Source organism: Anoplopoma fimbria, chromosome 17, assembly GCF_027596085.1.
Source record: "Anoplopoma fimbria isolate UVic2021 breed Golden Eagle Sablefish chromosome 17, Afim_UVic_2022, whole genome shotgun sequence".
Taxonomy (NCBI): domain Eukaryota; kingdom Metazoa; phylum Chordata; class Actinopteri; order Perciformes; family Anoplopomatidae; genus Anoplopoma; species Anoplopoma fimbria.
The window spans coordinates 9,514,039-9,536,071 of NC_072465.1; the positions used below are offsets into that span (position 1 = coordinate 9,514,039).

The 22,033-nt window shown below is 45.4% G+C and overlaps 1 protein-coding gene and 44 non-coding genes across 45 annotated transcripts in view; all 45 read left to right on the forward strand.

Moving 5' to 3' along the window:
• The window catches only part of mfsd4aa (major facilitator superfamily domain containing 4Aa), a 69,989-nt gene that overhangs the window by 21,573 nt on the left and 26,383 nt on the right, over window positions 1-22,033 (forward strand). The gene's annotated exons all lie outside the window — the stretch shown is intronic.
• On the forward strand, window positions 130-202 carry trnaf-gaa (transfer RNA phenylalanine (anticodon GAA)). Its single transcript has one exon. It is a non-coding gene; the product is annotated as a tRNA-Phe (tRNA).
• trnaf-gaa (transfer RNA phenylalanine (anticodon GAA)) lies at window positions 733-805 on the forward strand. Its single transcript has one exon. It is a non-coding gene; the product is annotated as a tRNA-Phe (tRNA).
• Window positions 1,009-1,081, forward strand: trnaf-gaa (transfer RNA phenylalanine (anticodon GAA)). The gene has a single exon. It is a non-coding gene; the product is annotated as a tRNA-Phe (tRNA).
• trnaf-gaa (transfer RNA phenylalanine (anticodon GAA)) lies at window positions 1,614-1,686 on the forward strand. Its single transcript has one exon. It is a non-coding gene; the product is annotated as a tRNA-Phe (tRNA).
• On the forward strand, window positions 2,206-2,278 carry trnaf-gaa (transfer RNA phenylalanine (anticodon GAA)). The gene has a single exon. It is a non-coding gene; the product is annotated as a tRNA-Phe (tRNA).
• On the forward strand, window positions 2,811-2,883 carry trnaf-gaa (transfer RNA phenylalanine (anticodon GAA)). Its single transcript has one exon. It is a non-coding gene; the product is annotated as a tRNA-Phe (tRNA).
• trnaf-gaa (transfer RNA phenylalanine (anticodon GAA)) lies at window positions 3,386-3,458 on the forward strand. Its single transcript has one exon. It is a non-coding gene; the product is annotated as a tRNA-Phe (tRNA).
• On the forward strand, window positions 3,989-4,061 carry trnaf-gaa (transfer RNA phenylalanine (anticodon GAA)). The gene has a single exon. It is a non-coding gene; the product is annotated as a tRNA-Phe (tRNA).
• On the forward strand, window positions 4,265-4,337 carry trnaf-gaa (transfer RNA phenylalanine (anticodon GAA)). Its single transcript has one exon. It is a non-coding gene; the product is annotated as a tRNA-Phe (tRNA).
• trnaf-gaa (transfer RNA phenylalanine (anticodon GAA)) lies at window positions 4,870-4,942 on the forward strand. Its single transcript has one exon. It is a non-coding gene; the product is annotated as a tRNA-Phe (tRNA).
• Window positions 5,146-5,218, forward strand: trnaf-gaa (transfer RNA phenylalanine (anticodon GAA)). The gene has a single exon. It is a non-coding gene; the product is annotated as a tRNA-Phe (tRNA).
• trnaf-gaa (transfer RNA phenylalanine (anticodon GAA)) lies at window positions 5,751-5,823 on the forward strand. The gene has a single exon. It is a non-coding gene; the product is annotated as a tRNA-Phe (tRNA).
• Window positions 6,356-6,428, forward strand: trnaf-gaa (transfer RNA phenylalanine (anticodon GAA)). The gene has a single exon. It is a non-coding gene; the product is annotated as a tRNA-Phe (tRNA).
• On the forward strand, window positions 6,632-6,704 carry trnaf-gaa (transfer RNA phenylalanine (anticodon GAA)). Its single transcript has one exon. It is a non-coding gene; the product is annotated as a tRNA-Phe (tRNA).
• Window positions 7,237-7,309, forward strand: trnaf-gaa (transfer RNA phenylalanine (anticodon GAA)). Its single transcript has one exon. It is a non-coding gene; the product is annotated as a tRNA-Phe (tRNA).
• trnaf-gaa (transfer RNA phenylalanine (anticodon GAA)) lies at window positions 7,831-7,903 on the forward strand. Its single transcript has one exon. It is a non-coding gene; the product is annotated as a tRNA-Phe (tRNA).
• Window positions 8,435-8,507, forward strand: trnaf-gaa (transfer RNA phenylalanine (anticodon GAA)). Its single transcript has one exon. It is a non-coding gene; the product is annotated as a tRNA-Phe (tRNA).
• Window positions 9,040-9,112, forward strand: trnaf-gaa (transfer RNA phenylalanine (anticodon GAA)). Its single transcript has one exon. It is a non-coding gene; the product is annotated as a tRNA-Phe (tRNA).
• Window positions 9,634-9,706, forward strand: trnaf-gaa (transfer RNA phenylalanine (anticodon GAA)). The gene has a single exon. It is a non-coding gene; the product is annotated as a tRNA-Phe (tRNA).
• trnaf-gaa (transfer RNA phenylalanine (anticodon GAA)) lies at window positions 9,910-9,982 on the forward strand. Its single transcript has one exon. It is a non-coding gene; the product is annotated as a tRNA-Phe (tRNA).
• trnaf-gaa (transfer RNA phenylalanine (anticodon GAA)) lies at window positions 10,515-10,587 on the forward strand. Its single transcript has one exon. It is a non-coding gene; the product is annotated as a tRNA-Phe (tRNA).
• trnaf-gaa (transfer RNA phenylalanine (anticodon GAA)) lies at window positions 11,103-11,175 on the forward strand. The gene has a single exon. It is a non-coding gene; the product is annotated as a tRNA-Phe (tRNA).
• On the forward strand, window positions 11,379-11,451 carry trnaf-gaa (transfer RNA phenylalanine (anticodon GAA)). Its single transcript has one exon. It is a non-coding gene; the product is annotated as a tRNA-Phe (tRNA).
• On the forward strand, window positions 11,983-12,055 carry trnaf-gaa (transfer RNA phenylalanine (anticodon GAA)). Its single transcript has one exon. It is a non-coding gene; the product is annotated as a tRNA-Phe (tRNA).
• Window positions 12,577-12,647, forward strand: trnaf-gaa (transfer RNA phenylalanine (anticodon GAA)). The gene has a single exon. It is a non-coding gene; the product is annotated as a tRNA-Phe (tRNA).
• On the forward strand, window positions 13,179-13,251 carry trnaf-gaa (transfer RNA phenylalanine (anticodon GAA)). The gene has a single exon. It is a non-coding gene; the product is annotated as a tRNA-Phe (tRNA).
• Window positions 13,455-13,527, forward strand: trnaf-gaa (transfer RNA phenylalanine (anticodon GAA)). The gene has a single exon. It is a non-coding gene; the product is annotated as a tRNA-Phe (tRNA).
• On the forward strand, window positions 14,059-14,131 carry trnaf-gaa (transfer RNA phenylalanine (anticodon GAA)). Its single transcript has one exon. It is a non-coding gene; the product is annotated as a tRNA-Phe (tRNA).
• Window positions 14,660-14,732, forward strand: trnaf-gaa (transfer RNA phenylalanine (anticodon GAA)). Its single transcript has one exon. It is a non-coding gene; the product is annotated as a tRNA-Phe (tRNA).
• trnaf-gaa (transfer RNA phenylalanine (anticodon GAA)) lies at window positions 14,936-15,008 on the forward strand. Its single transcript has one exon. It is a non-coding gene; the product is annotated as a tRNA-Phe (tRNA).
• On the forward strand, window positions 15,541-15,613 carry trnaf-gaa (transfer RNA phenylalanine (anticodon GAA)). Its single transcript has one exon. It is a non-coding gene; the product is annotated as a tRNA-Phe (tRNA).
• Window positions 15,813-15,885, forward strand: trnaf-gaa (transfer RNA phenylalanine (anticodon GAA)). The gene has a single exon. It is a non-coding gene; the product is annotated as a tRNA-Phe (tRNA).
• Window positions 16,418-16,490, forward strand: trnaf-gaa (transfer RNA phenylalanine (anticodon GAA)). The gene has a single exon. It is a non-coding gene; the product is annotated as a tRNA-Phe (tRNA).
• trnaf-gaa (transfer RNA phenylalanine (anticodon GAA)) lies at window positions 17,030-17,102 on the forward strand. The gene has a single exon. It is a non-coding gene; the product is annotated as a tRNA-Phe (tRNA).
• Window positions 17,635-17,707, forward strand: trnaf-gaa (transfer RNA phenylalanine (anticodon GAA)). The gene has a single exon. It is a non-coding gene; the product is annotated as a tRNA-Phe (tRNA).
• Window positions 17,911-17,983, forward strand: trnaf-gaa (transfer RNA phenylalanine (anticodon GAA)). The gene has a single exon. It is a non-coding gene; the product is annotated as a tRNA-Phe (tRNA).
• On the forward strand, window positions 18,516-18,588 carry trnaf-gaa (transfer RNA phenylalanine (anticodon GAA)). Its single transcript has one exon. It is a non-coding gene; the product is annotated as a tRNA-Phe (tRNA).
• Window positions 19,120-19,192, forward strand: trnaf-gaa (transfer RNA phenylalanine (anticodon GAA)). Its single transcript has one exon. It is a non-coding gene; the product is annotated as a tRNA-Phe (tRNA).
• Window positions 19,396-19,468, forward strand: trnaf-gaa (transfer RNA phenylalanine (anticodon GAA)). The gene has a single exon. It is a non-coding gene; the product is annotated as a tRNA-Phe (tRNA).
• On the forward strand, window positions 20,001-20,073 carry trnaf-gaa (transfer RNA phenylalanine (anticodon GAA)). The gene has a single exon. It is a non-coding gene; the product is annotated as a tRNA-Phe (tRNA).
• On the forward strand, window positions 20,277-20,349 carry trnaf-gaa (transfer RNA phenylalanine (anticodon GAA)). Its single transcript has one exon. It is a non-coding gene; the product is annotated as a tRNA-Phe (tRNA).
• trnaf-gaa (transfer RNA phenylalanine (anticodon GAA)) lies at window positions 20,882-20,954 on the forward strand. The gene has a single exon. It is a non-coding gene; the product is annotated as a tRNA-Phe (tRNA).
• On the forward strand, window positions 21,158-21,230 carry trnaf-gaa (transfer RNA phenylalanine (anticodon GAA)). Its single transcript has one exon. It is a non-coding gene; the product is annotated as a tRNA-Phe (tRNA).
• trnaf-gaa (transfer RNA phenylalanine (anticodon GAA)) lies at window positions 21,763-21,835 on the forward strand. Its single transcript has one exon. It is a non-coding gene; the product is annotated as a tRNA-Phe (tRNA).

The window sequence follows — 22,033 nt, forward strand, 5'->3', positions numbered from 1 at the left end:
TGAAACGAAGCTAGTCCGATGTTAAGCGACAGTGCAATTGCCTCTTTATGGTGATAGAAAGTGTTGTCCGGCAATTTTTTCCAGATATTTTGTTTTCCGTATGAGGGCCACTCTGGTGCACCGTTTTGCGCCGAAATAGCTCAGTTGGGAGAGCGTTAGACTGAAGATCTAAATGTCCCTGGTTCAATCCCGGGTTTCGGCAGCTGGAAGTCGTGTTTTGGGGACATATTGACTTGATGTGTAGAGTTTCTGACTCACACAAGCCTGATATGATTGTGTCGCATCCTCGTGCGCTCACATATCCCTGCAATACATTCATTCATCCACATCTGGACATAAGGCCTACCCTTGCATCTCTGTCCCCGTTAGATGATGTTATGAATGCAGGCAGCTTTTCTACCACCGTTTGCTTTGAGATATCAGATGTTTCTTTCAGTTTGGGCCCCCAAGTTCAGGACACACCAGTTAAAAGCTAGTCAACAAAGCAGGAAAGCAGTGTTTCATGAAACGTCAAATCCAGGTTTCGGCAGCTAGAAGTTGTGCTTTGAGGACATATTGCCTTGATGTTTAGCCTTCGGTGTAGAATTGTTTTGCATTGTGAACTGAAACCAAGCTAGTCCGATGTTAAGCGACAGTGCAATCGCCTCTTTATGGTGATAGAAAGTGTTGTCCGGCAATTTTTTCCAGATATTTTGTTTTCCGTCTGAGGGCCACTCTGGTGCACCGTTTTGCGCCGAAATAGCTCAGTTGGGAGAGCGTTAGACTGAAGATCTAAATGTCCCTGGTTCAATCCCGGGTTTCGGCAGCTGGAAGTTGTGTTTTGGGGACATATTGCCTTGATGTTTAGCCTTCGGTGTAGAATTGTTTTGCATTGTGAACTGAAACCAAGCTAGTCCGATGTTAAGCGACAGTGCAATCGCCTCTTTATGGTGATAGAAAGTGTTGTCCGGCAATTTTTTCCAGATATTTTGTTTTCCGTATGAGGGCCACTCTGGTGCACCGTTTTGCGCCGAAATAGCTCAGTTGGGAGAGCGTTAGACTGAAGATCTAAATGTCCCTGGTTCAATCCCGGGTTTCGGCAGCTGGAAGTCGTGTTTTGGGGACATATTGACTTGATGTGTAGAGTTTCTGACTCACACAAGCCTGATATGATTGTGTCGCATCCCCTCGTGCGCTCACATATCCCTGCAATACATTCATTCATCCACATCTGGACATAAGGCCTACCCTTGCATCTCTGTCCCCGTTAGATGATGTTATGAATGCAGGCAGCTTTTCTACCACCGTTTGCTTTGAGATATCAGATGTTTCTTTCAGTTTGGGCCCCCAAGTTCAGGACACACCAGTTAAAAGCTAGTCAACAAAGCAGGAAAGCAGTGTTTCATGAAACGTCAAATCCAGGTTTCGGCAGCTAGAAGTTGTGTTTTGAGGACATATTGCCTTGATGTTTAGCCTTCGGTGTAGAATTGTTTTGCATTGTGAACTGAAACCAAGCTAGTCCGATGTTAAGCGACAGTGCAATCGCCTCTTTATGGTGATAGAAAGTGTTGTCCGGCAATTTTTTCCAGATATTTTGTTTTCCGTCTGAGGGCCACTCTGGTGCACCGTTTTGCGCCGAAATAGCTCAGTTGGGAGAGCGTTAGACTGAAGATCTAAATGTCCCTGGTTCAATCCCGGGTTTCGGCAGCTGGAAGTTGTGTTTTGGGGACATATTGACTTGATGTGTAGAGTTTCTGACTCACACAAGCCTGATATGATTGTTTTGCATCCCCTGTGAATATCCCTGAATACATTCATTCATCCACATCTGGACATAAGGCCTACCCTTGCATCTCTGTCCCCGTTAGATGATGTTATGAATGCAGGCAATTTTCTCCAATATTTGCTTTGAGATATCAGATGTTTCTTTCAGTTTGGGCCCCAAGTTCAGGACACACCAGTTAAAAGCTAGTCAACAAAGCAGGAAAAGTGTTTCATGAAACGTCAAATCCAGGTTTCGGCAGCTGGAAGTTGTGTTTTGGGGACATATTGCCTTGATGTTTAGCCTTCGGTGTAGAATTGTTTTGCATTGTGAACTGAAACCAAGCTAGTCCGATGTTAAGCGACAGTGCAATCGCCTCTTTATGGTGATAGAAAGTGTTGTCCGGCAATTTTTTCCAGATATTTTGTTTTCCGTCTGAGGGCCACTCTGGTGCACCGTTTTGCGCCGAAATAGCTCAGTTGGGAGAGCGTTAGACTGAAGATCTAAATGTCCCTGGTTCAATCCCGGGTTTCGGCAGCTGGAAGTCGTGTTTTGGGGACATATTGACTTGATGTGTAGAGTTTCTGACTCACACAAGCCTGATATGATTGTGTCGCATCCCCTCGTGCGCTCACATATCCCTGCAATACATTCATTCATCCACATCTGGACATAAGGCCTACCCTTGCATCTCTGTCCCCGTTAGATGATGTTATGAATGCAGGCAGCTTTTCTACCACCGTTTGCTTTGAGATATCAGATGTTTCTTTCAGTTTGGGCCCCCAAGTTCAGGACACACCAGTTAAAAGCTAGTCAACAAAGCAGGAAAGCAGTGTTTCATGAAACGTCAAATCCAGGTTTCGGCAGCTAGAAGTTGTGTTTTGGGGACATATTGCCTTGATGTTTAGCCTTCGGTGTAGAATTGTTTTGCATTGTGAACTGAAACCAAGCTAGTCCGATGTTAAGCGACAGTGCAATCGCCTCTTTATGGTGATAGAAAGTGTTGTCCGGCAATTTTTTCCAGATATTTTGTTTTCCGTCTGAGGGCCACTCTGGTGCACCGTTTTGCGCCGAAATAGCTCAGTTGGGAGAGCGTTAGACTGAAGATCTAAATGTCCCTGGTTCAATCCCGGGTTTCGGCAGCTGGAAGTCGTGTTTTGGGGACATATTGAAATGTGTTTTCTGTCACACAAGCCTGATATTTTTCGCATCCCTCTTTATGATATTTTCCCTGCAATACATTTTTCATCCACATCTGGACATAAGGCCACATCTGTCCCCGTTAGATGATGTTATGAATGCAGGCAGTTTTCTACCACCGTTTGCTTTGAGATATCAGATGTTTCTTTCAGTTTGGGCCCCCAAGTTCAGGACACACCAGTTAAAAGCTAGTCAACAAAGCAGGAAATGTTTCATGAAACGTCAAATCCAGGTTTCGGCAGCTAGAAGTTGTGTTTTGGGGACATATTGCCTTGATGTTTAGCCTTCGGTGTAGAATTGTTTTGCATTGTGAACTGAAACCAAGCTAGTCCGATGTTAAGCGACAGTGCAATCGCCTCTTTATGGTGATAGAAAGTGTTGTCCGGCAATTTTTTCCAGATATTTTGTTTTCCGTCTGAGGGCCACTCTGGTGCACCGTTTTGCGCCGAAATAGCTCAGTTGGGAGAGCGTTAGACTGAAGATCTAAATGTCCCTGGTTCAATCCCGGGTTTCGGCAGCTGGAAGTCGTGTTTTGGGGACATATTGACTTGATGTGTAGAGTTTCTGACTCACACAAGCCTGATATGATTGTGTCGCATCCCCTCGTGCGCTCACATATCCCTGCAATACATTCATTCATCCACATCTGGACATAAGGCCTACCCTTGCATCTCTGTCCCCGTTAGATGATGTTATGAATGCAGGCAGCTTTTCTACCACCGTTTGCTTTGATATCAGATGTTTCTTTCAGTTTGGGCCCCCAAGTTCAGGACACACCAGTTAAAAGCTAGTCAACAAAGCAGGAAAACAGTGTTTCATGAAACGTCAAATCCAGGTTTCGGCAGCTAGAAGTTGTGCTTTGAGGACATATTGCCTTGATGTTTAGCCTTCGGTGTAGAATTGTTTTGCATTGTGAACTGAAACCAAGCTAGTCCGATGTTAAGCGACAGTGCAATCGCCTCTTTATGGTGATAGAAAGTGTTGTCCGGCAATTTTTTCCAGATATTTTGTTTTCCGTCTGAGGGCCACTCTGGTGCACAGTTTTGCGCCGAAATAGCTCAGTTGGGAGAGCGTTAGACTGAAGATCTAAATGTCCCTGGTTCAATCCCGGGTTTCGGCAGCTGGAAGTTGTGTTTTGGGGACATATTGCCTTGATGTTTAGCCTTCGGTGTAGAATTGTTTTGCATTGTGAACTGAAACCAAGCTAGTCCGATGTTAAGCGACAGTGCAATCGCCTCTTTATGGTGATAGAAAGTGTTGTCCGGCAATTTTTTCCAGATATTTTGTTTTCCGTCTGAGGGCCACTCTGGTGCACCGTTTTGCGCCGAAATAGCTCAGTTGGGAGAGCGTTAGACTGAAGATCTAAATGTCCCTGGTTCAATCCCGGGTTTCGGCAGCTGGAAGTCGTGTTTTGGGGACATATTGACTTGATGTGTAGAGTTTCTGACTCACACAAGCCTGATATGATTGTGTCGCATCCCCTCGTGCGCTCACATATCCCTGCAATACATTCATTCATCCACATCTGGACATAAGGCCTACCCTTGCATCTCTGTCCCCGTTAGATGATGTTATGAATGCAGGCAGCTTTTCTACCACCGTTTGCTTTGAGATATCAGATGTTTCTTTCAGTTTGGGCCCCCAAGTTCAGGACACACCAGTTAAAAGCTAGTCAACAAAGCAGGAAAGCAGTGTTTCATGAAACGTCAAATCCAGGTTTCGGCAGCTAGAAGTTGTGCTTTGAGGACATATTGCCTTGATGTTTAGCCTTCGGTGTAGAATTGTTTTGCATTGTGAACTGAAACCAAGCTAGTCCGATGTTAAGCGACAGTGCAATCGCCTCTTTATGGTGATAGAAAGTGTTGTCCGGCAATTTTTTCCAGATATTTTGTTTTCCGTCTGAGGGCCACTCTGGTGCACCGTTTTGCGCCGAAATAGCTCAGTTGGGAGAGCGTTAGACTGAAGATCTAAATGTCCCTGGTTCAATCCCGGGTTTCGGCAGCTGGAAGTTGTGTTTTGGGGACATATTGCCTTGATGTTTAGCCTTCGGTGTAGAATTGTTTTGCATTGTGAACTGAAACCAAGCTAGTCCGATGTTAAGCGACAGTGCAATCGCCTCTTTATGGTGATAGAAAGTGTTGTCCGGCAATTTTTTCCAGATATTTTGTTTTCCGTCTGAGGGCCACTCTGGTGCACCGTTTTGCGCCGAAATAGCTCAGTTGGGAGAGCGTTAGACTGAAGATCTAAATGTCCCTGGTTCAATCCCGGGTTTCGGCAGCTGGAAGTCGTGTTTTGGGGACATATTGACTTGATGTGTAGAGTTTCTGACTCACACAAGCCTGATATGATTGTGTCGCATCCCCTCGTGCGCTCACATATCCCTGCAATACATTCATTCATCCACATCTGGACATAAGGCCTACCCTTGCATCTCTGTCCCCGTTAGATGATGTTATGAATGCAGGCAGCTTTTCTACCACCGTTTGCTTTGAGATATCAGATGTTTCTTTCAGTTTGGGCCCCCAAGTTCAGGACACACCAGTTAAAAGCTAGTCAACAAAGCAGGAAAGCAGTGTTTCATGAAACGTCAAATCCAGGTTTCGGCAGCTAGAAGTTGTGTTTTGGGGACATATTGCCTTGATGTTTAGCCTTCGGTGTAGAATTGTTTTGCATTGTGAACTGAAACCAAGCTAGTCCGATGTTAAGCGACAGTGCAATCGCCTCTTTATGGTGATAGAAAGTGTTGTCCGGCAATTTTTTCCAGATATTTTGTTTTCCGTCTGAGGGCCACTCTGGTGCACCGTTTTGCGCCGAAATAGCTCAGTTGGGAGAGCGTTAGACTGAAGATCTAAATGTCCCTGGTTCAATCCCGGGTTTCGGCAGCTGGAAGTCGTGTTTTGGGGACATATTGACTTGATGTGTAGAGTTTCTGACTCACACAAGCCTGATATGATTGTGTCGCATCCCCTCGTGCGCTCACATATCCCTGCAATACATTCATTCATCCACATCTGGACATAAGGCCTACCCTTGCATCTCTGTCCCCGTTAGATGATGTTATGAATGCAGGCAGCTTTTCTACCACCGTTTGCTTTGAGATATCAGATGTTTCTTTCAGTTTGGGCCCCCAAGTTCAGGACACACCAGTTAAAAGCTAGTCAACAAAGCAGGAAAGCAGTGTTTCATGAAACGTCAAATCCAGGTTTCGGCAGCTAGAAGTTGTGCTTTGAGGACATATTGCCTTGATGTTTAGCCTTCGGTGTAGAATTGTTTTGCATTGTGAACTGAAACCAAGCTAGTCCGATGTTAAGCGACAGTGCAATCGCCTCTTTATGGTGATAGAAAGTGTTGTCCGGCAATTTTTTCCAGATATTTTGTTTTCCGTCTGAGGGCCACTCTGGTGCACAGTTTTGCGCCGAAATAGCTCAGTTGGGAGAGCGTTAGACTGAAGATCTAAATGTCCCTGGTTCAATCCCGGGTTTCGGCAGCTGGAAGTTGTGTTTTGGGGACATATTGCCTTGATGTTTAGCCTTCGGTGTAGAATTGTTTTGCATTGTGAACTGAAACCAAGCTAGTCCGATGTTAAGCGACAGTGCAATCGCCTCTTTATGGTGATAGAAAGTGTTGTCCGGCAATTTTTTCCAGATATTTTGTTTTCCGTATGAGGGCCACTCTGGTGCACCGTTTTGCGCCGAAATAGCTCAGTTGGGAGAGCGTTAGACTGAAGATCTAAATGTCCCTGGTTCAATCCCGGGTTTCGGCAGCTGGAAGTCGTGTTTTGGGGACATATTGACTTGATGTGTAGAGTTTCTGACTCACACAAGCCTGATATGATTGTGTCGCATCCCCTCGTGCGCTCACATATCCCTGCAATACATTCATTCATCCACATCTGGACATAAGGCCTACCCTTGCATCTCTGTCCCCGTTAGATGATGTTATGAATGCAGGCAGCTTTTCTACCACCGTTTGCTTTGAGATATCAGATGTTTCTTTCAGTTTGGGCCCCCAAGTTCAGGACACACCAGTTAAAAGCTAGTCAACAAAGCAGGAAAGCAGTGTTTCATGAAACGTCAAATCCAGGTTTCGGCAGCTAGAAGTTGTGTTTTGGGGACATATTGCCTTGATGTTTAGCCTTCGGTGTAGAATTGTTTTGCATTGTGAACTGAAACCAAGCTAGTCCGATGCTAAGCGACAGTGCAATCGCCTCTTTATGGTGATAGAAAGTGTTATCCGGCAATTTTTTCCAGATATTTTGTTTTCCGTCTGAGGGCCACTCTGGTGCACCGTTTTGCGCCGAAATAGCTCAGTTGGGAGAGCGTTAGACTGAAGATCTAAATGTCCCTGGTTCAATCCCGGGTTTCGGCAGCTGGAAGTCGTGTTTTGGGGACATATTGACTTGATGTGTAGAGTTTCTGACTCACACAAGCCTGATATGATTGTGTCGCATCCCCTGTGACATATCCCTGCAATACATTCATTCATCCACATCTGGACATAAGGCCTACCCTTGCATCTCTGTCCCCGTTAGATGATGTTATGAATGCAGGCAGCTTTTCTACCAATTTGCTTTGAGATATCAGATGTTTCTTTCAGTTTGGGCCCAAGTTCAGGACACACCAGTTAAAAGCTAGTCAACAAAGCAGGAAAGCAGTGTTTCTGAAACGTCAAATCCAGGTTTCGGCAGCTGGAAGTTGTGTTTTGGGGACATATTGCCTTGATGTTTAGCCTTCGGTGTAGAATTGTTTTGCATTGTGAACTGAAACCAAGCTAGTCCGATGTTAAGCGACAGTGCAATCGCCTCTTTATGGTGATAGAAAGTGTTGTCCGGCAATTTTTTCCAGATATTTTGTTTTCCGTCTGAGGGCCACTCTGGTGCACCGTTTTGCGCCGAAATAGCTCAGTTGGGAGAGCGTTAGACTGAAGATCTAAATGTCCCTGGTTCAATCCCGGGTTTCGGCAGCTGGAAGTCGTGTTTTGGGGACATATTGACTTGATGTGTAGAGTTTCTGACTCACACAAGCCTGATATGATTGTGTTGCATCCCTCGTGCGCTCACATATCCCTGCAATACATTCATTCATCCACATCTGGACATAAGGCCTACCCTTGCATCTCTGTCCCCTTTAGATGATGTTATGAATGCAGGCAATTTTTTACCACCGTTTGCTTTGAGATATCAGATGTTTCTTTCAGTTTGGGCCCCTCTGGTTCAGGACACACCAGTTAAAAGCTAGTCAACAAAGCAGGAAAGCAGTGTTTCATGAAACGTCAAATCCAGGTTTCGGCAGCTAGAAGTTGTGTTTTGGGGACATATTGCCTTGATGTTTAGCCTTCGGTGTAGAATTGTTTTGCATTGTGAACTGAAACCAAGCTAGTCCGATGTTAAGCGACAGTGCAATCGCCTCTTTATGGTGATAGAAAGTGTTGTCCGGCAATTTTTTCCAGATATTTTGTTTTCCGTCTGAGGGCCACTCTGGTGCACCGTTTTGCGCCGAAATAGCTCAGTTGGGAGAGCGTTAGACTGAAGATCTAAATGTCCCTGGTTCAATCCCGGGTTTCGGCAGCTGGAAGTCGTGTTTTGGGGACATATTGACTTGATGTGTAGAGTTTCTGACTCACACAAGCCTGATATGATTGTGTCGCATCCCCTCGTGCGCTCACATATCCCTGCAATACATTCATTCATCCACATCTGGACATAAGGCCTACCCTTGCATCTCTGTCCCCGTTAGATGATGTTATGAATGCAGGCAGCTTTTCTACCACCGTTTGCTTTGAGATATCAGATGTTTCTTTCAGTTTGGGCCCCCAAGTTCAGGACACACCAGTTAAAAGCTAGTCAACAAAGCAGGAAAGCAGTGTTTCATGAAACGTCAAATCCAGGTTTCGGCAGCTAGAAGTTGTGTTTTGGGGACATATTGCCTTGATGTTTAGCCTTCGGTGTAGAATTGTTTTGCATTGTGAACTGAAACCAAGCTAGTCCGATGTTAAGCGACAGTGCAATCGCCTCTTTATGGTGATAGAAAGTGTTGTCCGGCAATTTTTTCCAGATATTTTGTTTTCCGTCTGAGGGCCACTCTGGTGCACAGTTTTGCGCCGAAATAGCTCAGTTGGGAGAGCGTTAGACTGAAGATCTAAATGTCCCTGGTTCAATCCCGGGTTTCGGCAGCTGGAAGTCGTGTTTTGGGGACATATTGCCTTGATGTTTAGAGTTTCTGACTCACACAAGCCTGATATGATTGTGTCGCATCCCCTCGTGCGCTCACATATCCCTGCAATACATTCATTCATCCACATCTGGACATAAGGCCTACCCTTGCATCTCTGTCCCCGTTAGATGATGTTATGAATGCAGGCAGCTTTTCTACCACCGTTTGCTTTGAGATATCAGATGTTTCTTTCAGTTTGGGCCCCCAAGTTCAGGACACACCAGTTAAAAGCTAGTCAACAAAGTGTTTCATGAAACGTCAAATCCAGGTTTCGGCAGCTGGAAGTTGTGTTTTGGGGACATATTGCCTTGATGTTTAGCCTTCGGTGTAGAATTGTTTTGCATTGTGAACTGAAACCAAGCTAGTCCGATGTTAAGCGACAGTGCAATCGCCTCTTTATGGTGATAGAAAGTGTTGTCCGGCAATTTTTTCCAGATATTTTGTTTTCCGTCTGAGGGCCACTCTGGTGCACCGTTTTGCGCCGAAATAGCTCAGTTGGGAGAGCGTTAGACTGAAGATCTAAATGTCCCTGGTTCAATCCCGGGTTTCGGCAGCTGGAAGTTGTGTTTTGGGGACATATTGCCTTGATGTTTAGCCTTCGGTGTAGAATTGTTTTGCATTGTGAACTGAAACCAAGCTAGTCCGATGTTAAGCGACAGTGCAATCGCCTCTTTATGGTGATAGAAAGTGTTGTCCGGCAATTTTTTCCAGATATTTTGTTTTCCGTCTGAGGGCCACTCTGGTGCACCGTTTTGCGCCGAAATAGCTCAGTTGGGAGAGCGTTAGACTGAAGATCTAAATGTCCCTGGTTCAATCCCGGGTTTCGGCAGCTGGAAGTCGTGTTTTGGGGACATATTGACTTGATGTGTAGAGTTTCTGACTCACACAAGCCTGATATGATTGTGTCGCATCCCCTCGTGCGCTCACATATCCCTGCAATACATTCATTCATCCACATCTGGACATAAGGCCTACCCTTGCATCTCTGTCCCCGTTAGATGATGATATGAATGCAGGCAGCTTTTCTACCACCGTTTGCTTTGAGATATCAGATGTTTCTTTCAGTTTGGGCCCCCAAGTTCAGGACACACCAGTTAAAAGCTAGTCAACAAAGCAGGAAAGCAGTGTTTCATGAAACGTCAAATCCAGGTTTCGGCAGCTAGAAGTTGTGTTTTGGGGACATATTGCCTTGATGTTTAGCCTTCGGTGTAGAATTGTTTTGCATTGTGAACTGAAACCAAGCTAGTCCGATGCTAAGCGACAGTGCAATCGCCTCTTTATGGTGATAGAAAGTGTTGTCCGGCAATTTTTTCCAGATATTTTGTTTTCCGTCTGAGGGCCACTCTGGTGCACCGTTTTGCGCCGAAATAGCTCAGTTGGGAGAGCGTTAGACTGAAGATCTAAATGTCCCTGGTTCAATCCCGGGTTTCGGCAGCTGGAAGTTGTGTTTTGGGGACATATTGACTTGATGTGTTAGAGTTTCTGACTCACACAAGATTGTGTCGCATCCCCGACATATCCCTGCAATACATTCATTCATCCACATCTGGACATAAGGCCTACCCTTGCATCTCTGTCCCCGTTAGATGATGTTATGAATGCAGGCAGCTTTTCTACCAAGGTTTGCTTTGAGATATCAGATGTTTCTTTCAGTTTGGGCCCCCAAGTTCAGGACACACCAGTTAAAAGCTAGTCAACAAAGCAGGAAAGCAGTGTTTCATGAAACGTCAAATCCAGGTTTCGGCAGCTAGAAGTTGTGTTTTGGGGACATATTGCCTTGATGTTTAGCCTTCGGTGTAGAATTGTTTTGCATTGTGAACTGAAACCAAGCTAGTCCGATGTTAAGCGACAGTGCAATCGCCTCTTTATGGTGATAGAAAGTGTTGTCCGGCAATTTTTTCCAGATATTTTGTTTTCCGTCTGAGGGCCACTCTGGTGCACCGTTTTGCGCCGAAATAGCTCAGTTGGGAGAGCGTTAGACTGAAGATCTAAATGTCCCTGGTTCAATCCCGGGTTTCGGCAGCTGGAAGTTGTGTTTTGGGGACATATTGCCTTGATGTTTAGCCTTCGGTGTAGAATTGTTTTGCATTGTGAACTGAAACCAAGCTAGTCCGATGTTAAGCGACAGTGCAATCGCCTCTTTATGGTGATAGAAAGTGTTGTCCGGCAATTTTTTCCAGATATTTTGTTTTCCGTATGAGGGCCACTCTGGTGCACCGTTTTGCGCCGAAATAGCTCAGTTGGGAGAGCGTTAGACTGAAGATCTAAATGTCCCTGGTTCAATCCCGGGTTTCGGCAGCTGGAAGTCGTGTTTTGGGGACATATTGACTTGATGTGTAGAGTTTCTGACTCACACAAGCCTGATATGATTGTGTCGCATCCCTCGTGCGCTCACATATCCCTGCAATACATTCATTCATCCACATCTGGACATAAGGCCTACCCTTGCATCTCTGTCCCCGTTAGATGATGTTATGAATGCAGGCAGCTTTTCTACCACCGTTTGCTTTGAGATATCAGATGTTTCTTTCAGTTTGGGCCCCCAAGTTCAGGACACACCAGTTAAAAGCTAGTCAACAAAGCAGGAAAGCAGTGTTTCATGAAACGTCAAATCCAGGTTTCGGCAGCTAGAAGTTGTGTTTTGGGGACATATTGCCTTGATGTTTAGCCTTCGGTGTAGAATTGTTTTGCATTGTGAACTGAAACCAAGCTAGTCCGATGTTAAGCGACAGTGCAATCGCCTCTTTATGGTGATAGAAAGTGTTGTCCGGCAATTTTTTCCAGATATTTTGTTTTCCGTATGAGGGCCACTCTGGTGCACCGTTTTGCGCCGAAATAGCTCAGTTGGGAGAGCGTTAGACTGAAGATCTAAATGTCCCTGGTTCAATCCCGGGTTTCGGCAGCTGGAAGTTGTGTTTTGGGGACATATTGCCTTGATGTTTTTCTGACTCACACAAGCCTGATATGATTGTGTCGCATCCCCTCGTGCGCTCACATATCCCTGCAATACATTCATTCATCCACATCTGGACATAAGGCCTACCCTTGCATCTCTGTCCCCGTTAGATGATGTTATGAATGCAGGCAGCTTTTTACCAGATATTTGCTTTGAGATATCAGATGTTTCTTTCAGTTTGGGCCCCCAAGTTCAGGACACACCAGTTAAAAGCTAGTCAACAAAGCAGGAAAGCAGTGTTTCTGAAACGTCAAATCCAGGTTTCGTGGAAGTTGTGTTTTGGGGACATATTGCCTTGATGTTTAGCCTTCGGTGTAGAATTGTTTTGCATTGTGAACTGAAACCAAGCTAGTCCGATGTTAAGCGACAGTGCAATCGCCTCTTTATGGTGATAGAAAGTGTTGTCCGGCAATTTTTTCCAGATATTTTGTTTTCCGTATGAGGGCCACTCTGGTGCACCGTTTTGCGCCGAAATAGCTCAGTTGGGAGAGCGTTAGACTGAAGATCTAAATGTCCCTGGTTCAACCGGGTTTCGGCAGCTGGAAGTTGTTTTTGGGGACATATTGCCTTGATGTTTAGAGTTTCTGACTCACACAAGCCTGATATGATTGTGTCGCATCCCCTCGTGCGCTCACATATCCCTGCAATACATTCATTCATCCACATCTGGACATAAGGCCTACCCTTGCATCTCTGTCCCCGTTAGATGATGTTATGAATGCAGGCAGCTTTTCTACCACCGTTTGCTTTGAGATATCAGATGTTTCTTTCAGTTTGGGCCCCCAAGTTCAGGACACACCAGTTAAAAGCTAGTCAACAAAGCAGGAAAGCAGTGTTTCATGAAACGTCAAATCCAGGTTTCGGCAGCTAGAAGTTGTGTTTTGAGGACATATTGCCTTGATGTTTAGCCTTCGGTGTAGAATTGTTTTGCATTGTGAACTGAAACCAAGCTAGTCCGATGTTAAGCGACAGTGCAATCGCCTCTTTATGGTGATAGAAAGTGTTGTCCGGCAATTTTTTCCAGATATTTTGTTTTCCGTCTGAGGGCCACTCTGGTGCACCGTTTTGCGCCGAAATAGCTCAGTTGGGAGAGCGTTAGACTGAAGATCTAAATGTCCCTGGTTCAATCCCGGGTTTCGGCAGCTGGAAGTTGTGTTTTGGGGACATATTGCCTTGATGTTTAGCCTTCGGTGTAGAATTGTTTTGCATTGTGAACTGAAACCAAGCTAGTCCGATGTTAAGCGACAGTGCAATCGCCTCTTTATGGTGATAGAAAGTGTTGTCCGGCAATTTTTTCCAGATATTTTGTTTTCCGTATGAGGGCCACTCTGGTGCACCGTTTTGCGCCGAAATAGCTCAGTTGGGAGAGCGTTAGACTGAAGATCTAAATGTCCCTGGTTCAATCCCGGGTTTCGGCAGCTGGAAGTCGTGTTTTGGGGACATATTGACTTGATGTGTAGAGTTTCTGACTCACACAAGCCTGATATGATTGTGTCGCATCCCCTCGTGCGCTCACATATCCCGCAATACATTCATTCATCCACATCTGGACATAAGGCCTACCCTTGCATCTCTGTCCCCGTTAGATGATGTTATGAATGCAGGCAGCTTTTCTACCACCGTTTGCTTTGAGATATCAGATGTTTCTTTCAGTTTGGGCCCCCAAGTTCAGGACACACCAGTTAAAAGCTAGTCAACAAAGCAGGAAAGCAGTGTTTCATGAAACGTCAAATCCAGGTTTCGGCAGCTAGAAGTTGTGTTTTGGGGACATATTGCCTTGATGTTTAGCCTTCGGTGTAGAATTGTTTTGCATTGTGAACTGAAACCAAGCTAGTCCGATGTTAAGCGACAGTGCAATCGCCTCTTTATGGTGATAGAAAGTGTTGTCCGGCAATTTTTTCCAGATATTTTGTTTTCCGTCTGAGGGCCACTCTGGTGCACCGTTTTGCGCCGAAATAGCTCAGTTGGGAGAGCGTTAGACTGAAGATCTAAATGTCCCTGGTTCAATCCCGGGTTTCGGCAGCTGGAAGTTGTGTTTTGGGGACATATTGACTTGATGTGTAGAGTTTCTGACTCACACAAGCCTGATATGATTGTGTTTCCCCTGTGCGCTCACATATCCCTGCAATACATTCATTCATCCACATCTGGACATAAGGCCTACCCTTGCATCTCTGTCCCCGTTAGATGATGTTATGAATGCAGGCAGCTTTTCTACCACCGTTTGCTTTGAGATATCAGATGTTTCTTTCAGTTTGGGCCCCCAAGTTCAGGACACACCAGTTAAAAGCTAGTCAACAAAGCAGGAAAGCAGTGTTTCATGAAACGTCAAATCCAGGTTTCGGCAGCTAGAAGTTGTGTTTTGGGGACATATTGCCTTGATGTTTAGCCTTCGGTGTAGAATTGTTTTGCATTGTGAACTGAAACCAAGCTAGTCCGATGTTAAGCGACAGTGCAATCGCCTCTTTATGGTGATAGAAAGTGTTGTCCGGCAATTTTTTCCAGATATTTTGTTTTCCGTCTGAGGGCCACTCTGGTGCACCGTTTTGCGCCGAAATAGCTCAGTTGGGAGAGCGTTAGACTGAAGATCTAAATGTCCCTGGTTCAATCCCGGGTTTCGGCAGCTGGAAGTTGTGTTTTGGGGACATATTGCCTTGATGTTTAGCCTTCGGTGTAGAATTGTTTTGCATTGTGAACTGAAACCAAGCTAGTCCGATGTTAAGCGACAGTGCAATCGCCTCTTTATGGTGATAGAAAGTGTTGTCCGGCAATTTTTTCCAGATATTTTGTTTTCCGTCTGAGGGCCACTCTGGTGCACCGTTTTGCGCCGAAATAGCTCAGTTGGGAGAGCGTTAGACTGAAGATCTAAATGTCCCTGGTTCAATCCCGGGTTTCGGCAGCTGGAAGTCGTGTTTTGGGGACATATTGACTTGATGTGTAGAGTTTCTGACTCACACAAGCCTGATATGATTGTGTCGCATCCCCTCGTGCGCTCACATATCCCTGCAATACATTCATTCATCCACATCTGGACATAAGGCCTACCCTTGCATCTCTGTCCCCGTTAGATGATGTTATGAATGCAGGCAGCTTTTCTACCACCGTTTGCTTTGAGATATCAGATGTTTCTTTCAGTTTGGGCCCCCAAGTTCAGGACACACCAGTTAAAAGCTAGTCAACAAAGCAGGAAAGCAGTGTTTCATGAAACGTCAAATCCAGGTTTCGGCAGCTAGAAGTTGTGTTTTGGGGACATATTGCCTTGATGTTTAGCCTTCGGTGTAGAATTGTTTTGCATTGTGAACTGAAACCAAGCTAGTCCGATGTTAAGCGACAGTGCAATCGCCTCTTTATGGTGATAGAAAGTGTTGTCCGGCAATTTTTTCCAGATATTTTGTTTTCCGTCTGAGGGCCACTCTGGTGCACCGTTTTGCGCCGAAATAGCTCAGTTGGGAGAGCGTTAGACTGAAGATCTAAATGTCCCTGGTTCAATCCCGGGTTTCGGCAGCTGGAAGTTGTTTTTTACATATTGCCTTGATGTTTAGCCTTCGGTGTAGAATTGTTTTGCATTGTGAACTGAAACCAAGCTAGTCCGATGTTAAGCGACAGTGCAATCGCCTCTTTATGGTGATAGAAAGTGTTGTCCGGCAATTTTTTCCAGATATTTTGTTTTCCGTCTGAGGGCCACTCTGGTGCACCGTTTTGCGCCGAAATAGCTCAGTTGGGAGAGCGTTAGACTGAAGATCTAAATGTCCCTGGTTCAATCCCGGGTTTCGGCAGCTGGAAGTCGTGTTTTGGGGACATATTGACTTGATGTGTAGAGTTTCTGACTCACACAAGCCTGATATGATTGTGTCGCATCCCCTCGTGCGCTCACATATCCCTGCAATACATTCATTCATCCACATCTGGACATAAGGCCTACCCTTGCATCTCTGTCCCCGTTAGATGATGTTATGAATGCAGGCAGCTTTTCTACCACCGTTTGCTTTGAGATATCAGATGTTTCTTTCAGTTTGGGCCCCCAAGTTCAGGACACACCAGTTAAAAGCTAGTCAACAAAGCAGGAAAGCAGTGTTTCATGAAACGTCAAATCCAGGTTTCGGCAGCTAGAAGTTGTGTTTTGGGGACATATTGCCTTGATGTTTAGCCTTCGGTGTAGAATTGTTTTGCATTGTGAACTGAAACCAAGCTAGTCCGATGTTAAGCGACAGTGCAATCGCCTCTTTATGGTGATAGAAAGTGTTGTCCGGCAATTTTTTCCAGATATTTTGTTTTCCGTCTGAGGGCCACTCTGGTGCACCGTTTTGTGCCGAAATAGCTCAGTTGGGAGAGCGTTAGACTGAAGATCTAAATGTCCCTGGTTCAATCCCGGGTTTCGGCAGCTGGAAGTTGTGTTTTGGGGACATATTGACTTGATGTGTAGAGTTTCTGACTCACACAAGCCTGATATGATTGTGTCGCATCCCCTCGTGCGCTCACATATCCCTGCAATACATTCATTCATCCACATCTGGACATCTGGACATAAGGCCTACCCTTGCATCTCTGTCCCCGTTAGATGATGTTATGAATGCAGGCAGCTTTTCTACCACCGTTTGCTTTGAGATATCAGATGTTTCTTTCAGTTTGGGCCCCCAAGTTCAGGACACACCAGTTAAAAGCTAGTCAACAAAGCAGGAAAAAGTGTTTCATGAAACGTCAAATCCAGGTTTCGGCAGCTAGAAGTTGTGTTTTGGGGACATATTGCCTTGATGTTTAGCCTTCGGTGTAGAATTGTTTTGCATTGTGAACTGAAACCAAGCTAGTCCGATGTTAAGCGACAGTGCAATCGCCTCTTTATGGTGATAGAAAGTGTTGTCCGGCAATTTTTTCCAGATATTTTGTTTTCCGTCTGAGGGCCACTCTGGTGCACCGTTTTGCGCCGAAATAGCTCAGTTGGGAGAGCGTTAGACTGAAGATCTAAATGTCCCTGGTTCAATCCCGGGTTTCGGCAGCTGGAAGTCGTGTTTTGGGGACATATTGACTTGATGTGTAGAGTTTCTGACTCACACAAGCCTGATATGATTGTGTCGCATCCCCTCGTGCGCTCACATATCCCTGCAATACATTCATTCATCCACATCTGGACATAAGGCCTACCCTTGCATCTCTGTCCCCGTTAGATGATGTTATGAATGCAGGCAGCTTTTCTACCACCGTTTGCTTTGAGATATCAGATGTTTCTTTCAGTTTGGGCCCCCAAGTTCAGGACACACCAGTTAAAAGCTAGTCAACAAAGCAGGAAAGCAGTGTTTCATGAAACGTCAAATCCAGGTTTCGGCAGCTAGAAGTTGTGTTTTGGGGACATATTGCCTTGATGTTTAGCCTTCGGTGTAGAATTGTTTTGCATTGTGAACTGAAACCAAGCTAGTCCGATGTTAAGCGACAGTGCAATCGCCTCTTTATGGTGATAGAAAGTGTTGTCCGGCAATTTTTTCCAGATATTTTGTTTTCCGTATGAGGGCCACTCTGGTGCACCGCTTTCTGCCGAAATAGCTCAGTTGGGAGAGCGTTAGACTGAAGATCTAAATGTCCCTGGTTCAATCCCGGGTTTCGGCAGCTGGAAGTTGTGTTTTGGGGACATATTGCCTTGATGTTTAGCCTTCGGTGTAGAATTGTTTTGCATTGTGAACTGAAACCAAGCTAGTCCGATGTTAAGCGACAGTGCAATCGCCTCTTTATGGTGATAGAAAGTGTTGTCCGGCAATTTTTTCCAGATATTTTGTTTTCCGTATGAGGGCCACTCTGGTGCACCGTTTTGCGCCGAAATAGCTCAGTTGGGAGAGCGTTAGACTGAAGATCTAAATGTCCCTGGTTCAATCCCGGGTTTCGGCAGCTGGAAGTCGTGTTTTGGGGACATATTGACTTGATGTGTAGAGTTTCTGACTCACACAAGCCTGATATGATTGTGTCGCATCCCCTCGTGCGCTCACATATCCCTGCAATACATTCATTCATCCACATCTGGACATAAGGCCTACCCTTGCATCTCTGTCCCCGTTAGATGATGTTATGAATGCAGGCAGCTTTTCTACCACCGTTTGCTTTGAGATATCAGATGTTTCTTTCAGTTTGGGCCCCCAAGTTCAGGACACACCAGTTAAAAGCTAGTCAACAAAGCAGGAAAGCAGTGTTTCATGAAACGTCAAATCCAGGTTTCGGCAGCTAGAAGTTGTGTTTTGGGGACATATTGCCTTGATGTTTAGCCTTCGGTGTAGAATTGTTTTGCATTGTGAACTGAAACCAAGCTAGTCCGATGTTAAGCGACAGTGCAATCGCCTCTTTATGGTGATAGAAAGTGTTATCCGGCAATTTTTTCCAGATATTTTGTTTTCCGTCTGAGGGCCACTCTGGTGCACAGTTTTGCGCCGAAATAGCTCAGTTGGGAGAGCGTTAGACTGAAGATCTAAATGTCCCTGGTTCAATCCCGGGTTTCGGCAGCTGGAAGTCGTGTTTTGGGGACATATTGACTTGATGTGTAGAGTTTCGACTCACACAAGCCTGATATGATTGTGTCGCATCCCCTCGTGCGCTCACATATCCCTGCAATACATTCATTCATCCACATCTGGACATAAGGCCTACCCTTGCATCTCTGTCCCCGTTAGATGATGTTATGAATGCAGGCAGCTTTTCTACCACCGTTTGCTTTGAGATATCAGATGTTTCTTTCAGTTTGGGCCCCCAAGTTCAGGACACACCAGTTAAAAGCTAGTCAACAAAGCAGGAAAACAGTGTTTCATGAAACGTCAAATCCAGGTTTCGGCAGCTAGAAGTTGTGTTTTGGGGACATATTGCCTTGATGTTTAGCCTTCGGTGTAGAATTGTTTTGCATTGTGAACTGAAACCAAGCTAGTCCGATGTTAAGCGACAGTGCAATCGCCTCTTTATGGTGATAGAAAGTGTTGTCCGGCAATTTTTTCCAGATATTTTGTTTTCCGTATGAGGGCCACTCTGGTGCACCGTTTTGCGCCGAAATAGCTCAGTTGGGAGAGCGTTAGACTGAAGATCTAAATGTCCCTGGTTCAATCCCGGGTTTCGGCAGCTGGAAGTTGTGTTTTGGGGACATATTGCCTTGATGTTTAGCCTTCGGTGTAGAATTGTTTTGCATTGTGAACTGAAACCAAGCTAGTCCGATGTTAAGCGACAGTGCAATCGCCTCTTTATGGTGATAGAAAGTGTTGTCCGGCAATTTTTTCCAGATATTTTGTTTTCCGTCTGAGGGCCACTCTGGTGCACCGTTTTGCGCCGAAATAGCTCAGTTGGGAGAGCGTTAGACTGAAGATCTAAATGTCCCTGGTTCAATCCCGGGTTTCGGCAGCTGGAAGTCGTGTTTTGGGGACATATTGACTTGATGTGTAGAGTTTCTGACTCACACAAGCCTGATATGATTGTGTCGCATCCCCTCGTGCGCTCACATATCCCTGCAATACATTCATTCATCCACATCTGGACATAAGGCCTACCCTTGCATCTCTGTCCCCGTTAGATGATGTTATGAATGCAGGCAGCTTTTCTACCACCGTTTGCTTTGAGATATCAGATGTTTCTTTCAGTTTGGGCCCCCAAGTTCAGGACACACCAGTTAAAAGCTAGTCAACAAAGCAGGAAAGCAGTGTTTCATGAAACGTCAAATCCAGGTTTCGGCAGCTAGAAGTTGTGCTTTGAGGACATATTGCCTTGATGTTTAGCCTTCGGTGTAGAATTGTTTTGCATTGTGAACTGAAACCAAGCTAGTCCGATGTTAAGCGACAGTGCAATCGCCTCTTTATGGTGATAGAAAGTGTTGTCCGGCAATTTTTTCCAGATATTTTGTTTTCCGTCTGAGGGCCACTCTGGTGCACAGTTTTGCGCCGAAATAGCTCAGTTGGGAGAGCGTTAGACTGAAGATCTAAATGTCCCTGGTTCAATCCCGGGTTTCGGCAGCTGGAAGTTGTGTTTTGGGGACATATTGCCTTGATGTTTAGCCTTCGGTGTAGAATTGTTTTGCATTGTGAACTGAAACCAAGCTAGTCCGATGTTAAGCGACAGTGCAATCGCCTCTTTATGGTGATAGAAAGTGTTGTCCGGCAATTTTTTCCAGATATTTTGTTTTCCGTCTGAGGGCCACTCTGGTGCACCGTTTTGCGCCGAAATAGCTCAGTTGGGAGAGCGTTAGACTGAAGATCTAAATGTCCCTGGTTCAATCCCGGGTTTCGGCAGCTGGAAGTCGTGTTTTGGGGACATATTGACTTGATGTGTAGAGTTTCTGACTCACACAAGCCTGATATGATTGTGTCGCATCCCCTCGTGCGCTCACATATCCCTGCAATACATTCATTCATCCACATCTGGACATAAGGCCTACCCTTGCATCTCTGTCCCCGTTAGATGATGTTATGAATGCAGGCAGCTTTTCTACCACCGTTTGCTTTGAGATATCAGATGTTTCTTTCAGTTTGGGCCCCCAAGTTCAGGACACACCAGTTAAAAGCTAGTCAACAAAGCAGGAAAACAGTGTTTCATGAAACGTCAAATCCAGGTTTCGGCAGCTAGAAGTTGTGCTTTGAGGACATATTGCCTTGATGTTTAGCCTTCGGTGTAGAATTGTTTTGCATTGTGAACTGAAACCAAGCTAGTCCGATGTTAAGCGACAGTGCAATCGCCTCTTTATGGTGATAGAAAGTGTTGTCCGGCAATTTTTTCCAGATATTTTGTTTTCCGTCTGAGGGCCACTCTGGTGCACAGTTTTGCGCCGAAATAGCTCAGTTGGGAGAGCGTTAGACTGAAGATCTAAATGTCCCTGGTTCAATCCCGGGTTTCGGCAGCTGGAAGTTGTGTTTTGGGGACATATTGCCTTGATGTTTAGCCTTCGGTGTAGAATTGTTTTGCATTGTGAACTGAAACCAAGCTAGTCCGATGTTAAGCGACAGTGCAATCGCCTCTTTATGGTGATAGAAAGTGTTGTCCGGCAATTTTTTCCAGATATTTTGTTTTCCGTCTGAGGGCCACTCTGGTGCACCGTTTTGCGCCGAAATAGCTCAGTTGGGAGAGCGTTAGACTGAAGATCTAAATGTCCCTGGTTCAATCCCGGGTTTCGGCAGCTGGAAGTCGTGTTTTGGGGACATATTGACTTGATGTGTAGAGTTTCTGACTCACACAAGCCTGATATGATTGTGTCGCATCCCCTCGTGCGCTCACATATCCCTGCAATACATTCATTCATCCACATCTGGACATAAGGCCTACCCTTGCATCTCTGTCCCCGTTAGATGATGTTATGAATGCAGGCAGCTTTTCTACCACCGTTTGCTTTGAGATATCAGATGTTTCTTTCAGTTTGGGCCCCCAAGTTCAGGACACACCAGTTAAAAGCTAGTCAACAAAGCAGGAAAGCAGTGTTTCATGAAACGTCAAATCCAGGTTTCGGCAGCTAGAAGTTGTGCTTTGAGGACATATTGCCTTGATGTTTAGCCTTCGGTGTAGAATTGTTTTGCATTGTGAACTGAAACCAAGCTAGTCCGATGTTAAGCGACAGTGCAATCGCCTCTTTATGGTGATAGAAAGTGTTGTCCGGCAATTTTTTCCAGATATTTTGTTTTCCGTCTGAGGGCCACTCTGGTGCACCGTTTTGCGCCGAAATAGCTCAGTTGGGAGAGCGTTAGACTGAAGATCTAAATGTCCCTGGTTCAATCCCGGGTTTCGGCAGCTGGAAGTTGTGTTTTGGGGACATATTGCCTTGATGTTTAGCCTTCGGTGTAGAATTGTTTTGCATTGTGAACTGAAACCAAGCTAGTCCGATGTTAAGCGACAGTGCAATCGCCTCTTTATGGTGATAGAAAGTGTTGTCCGGCAATTTTTTCCAGATATTTTGTTTTCCGTCTGAGGGCCACTCTGGTGCACCGT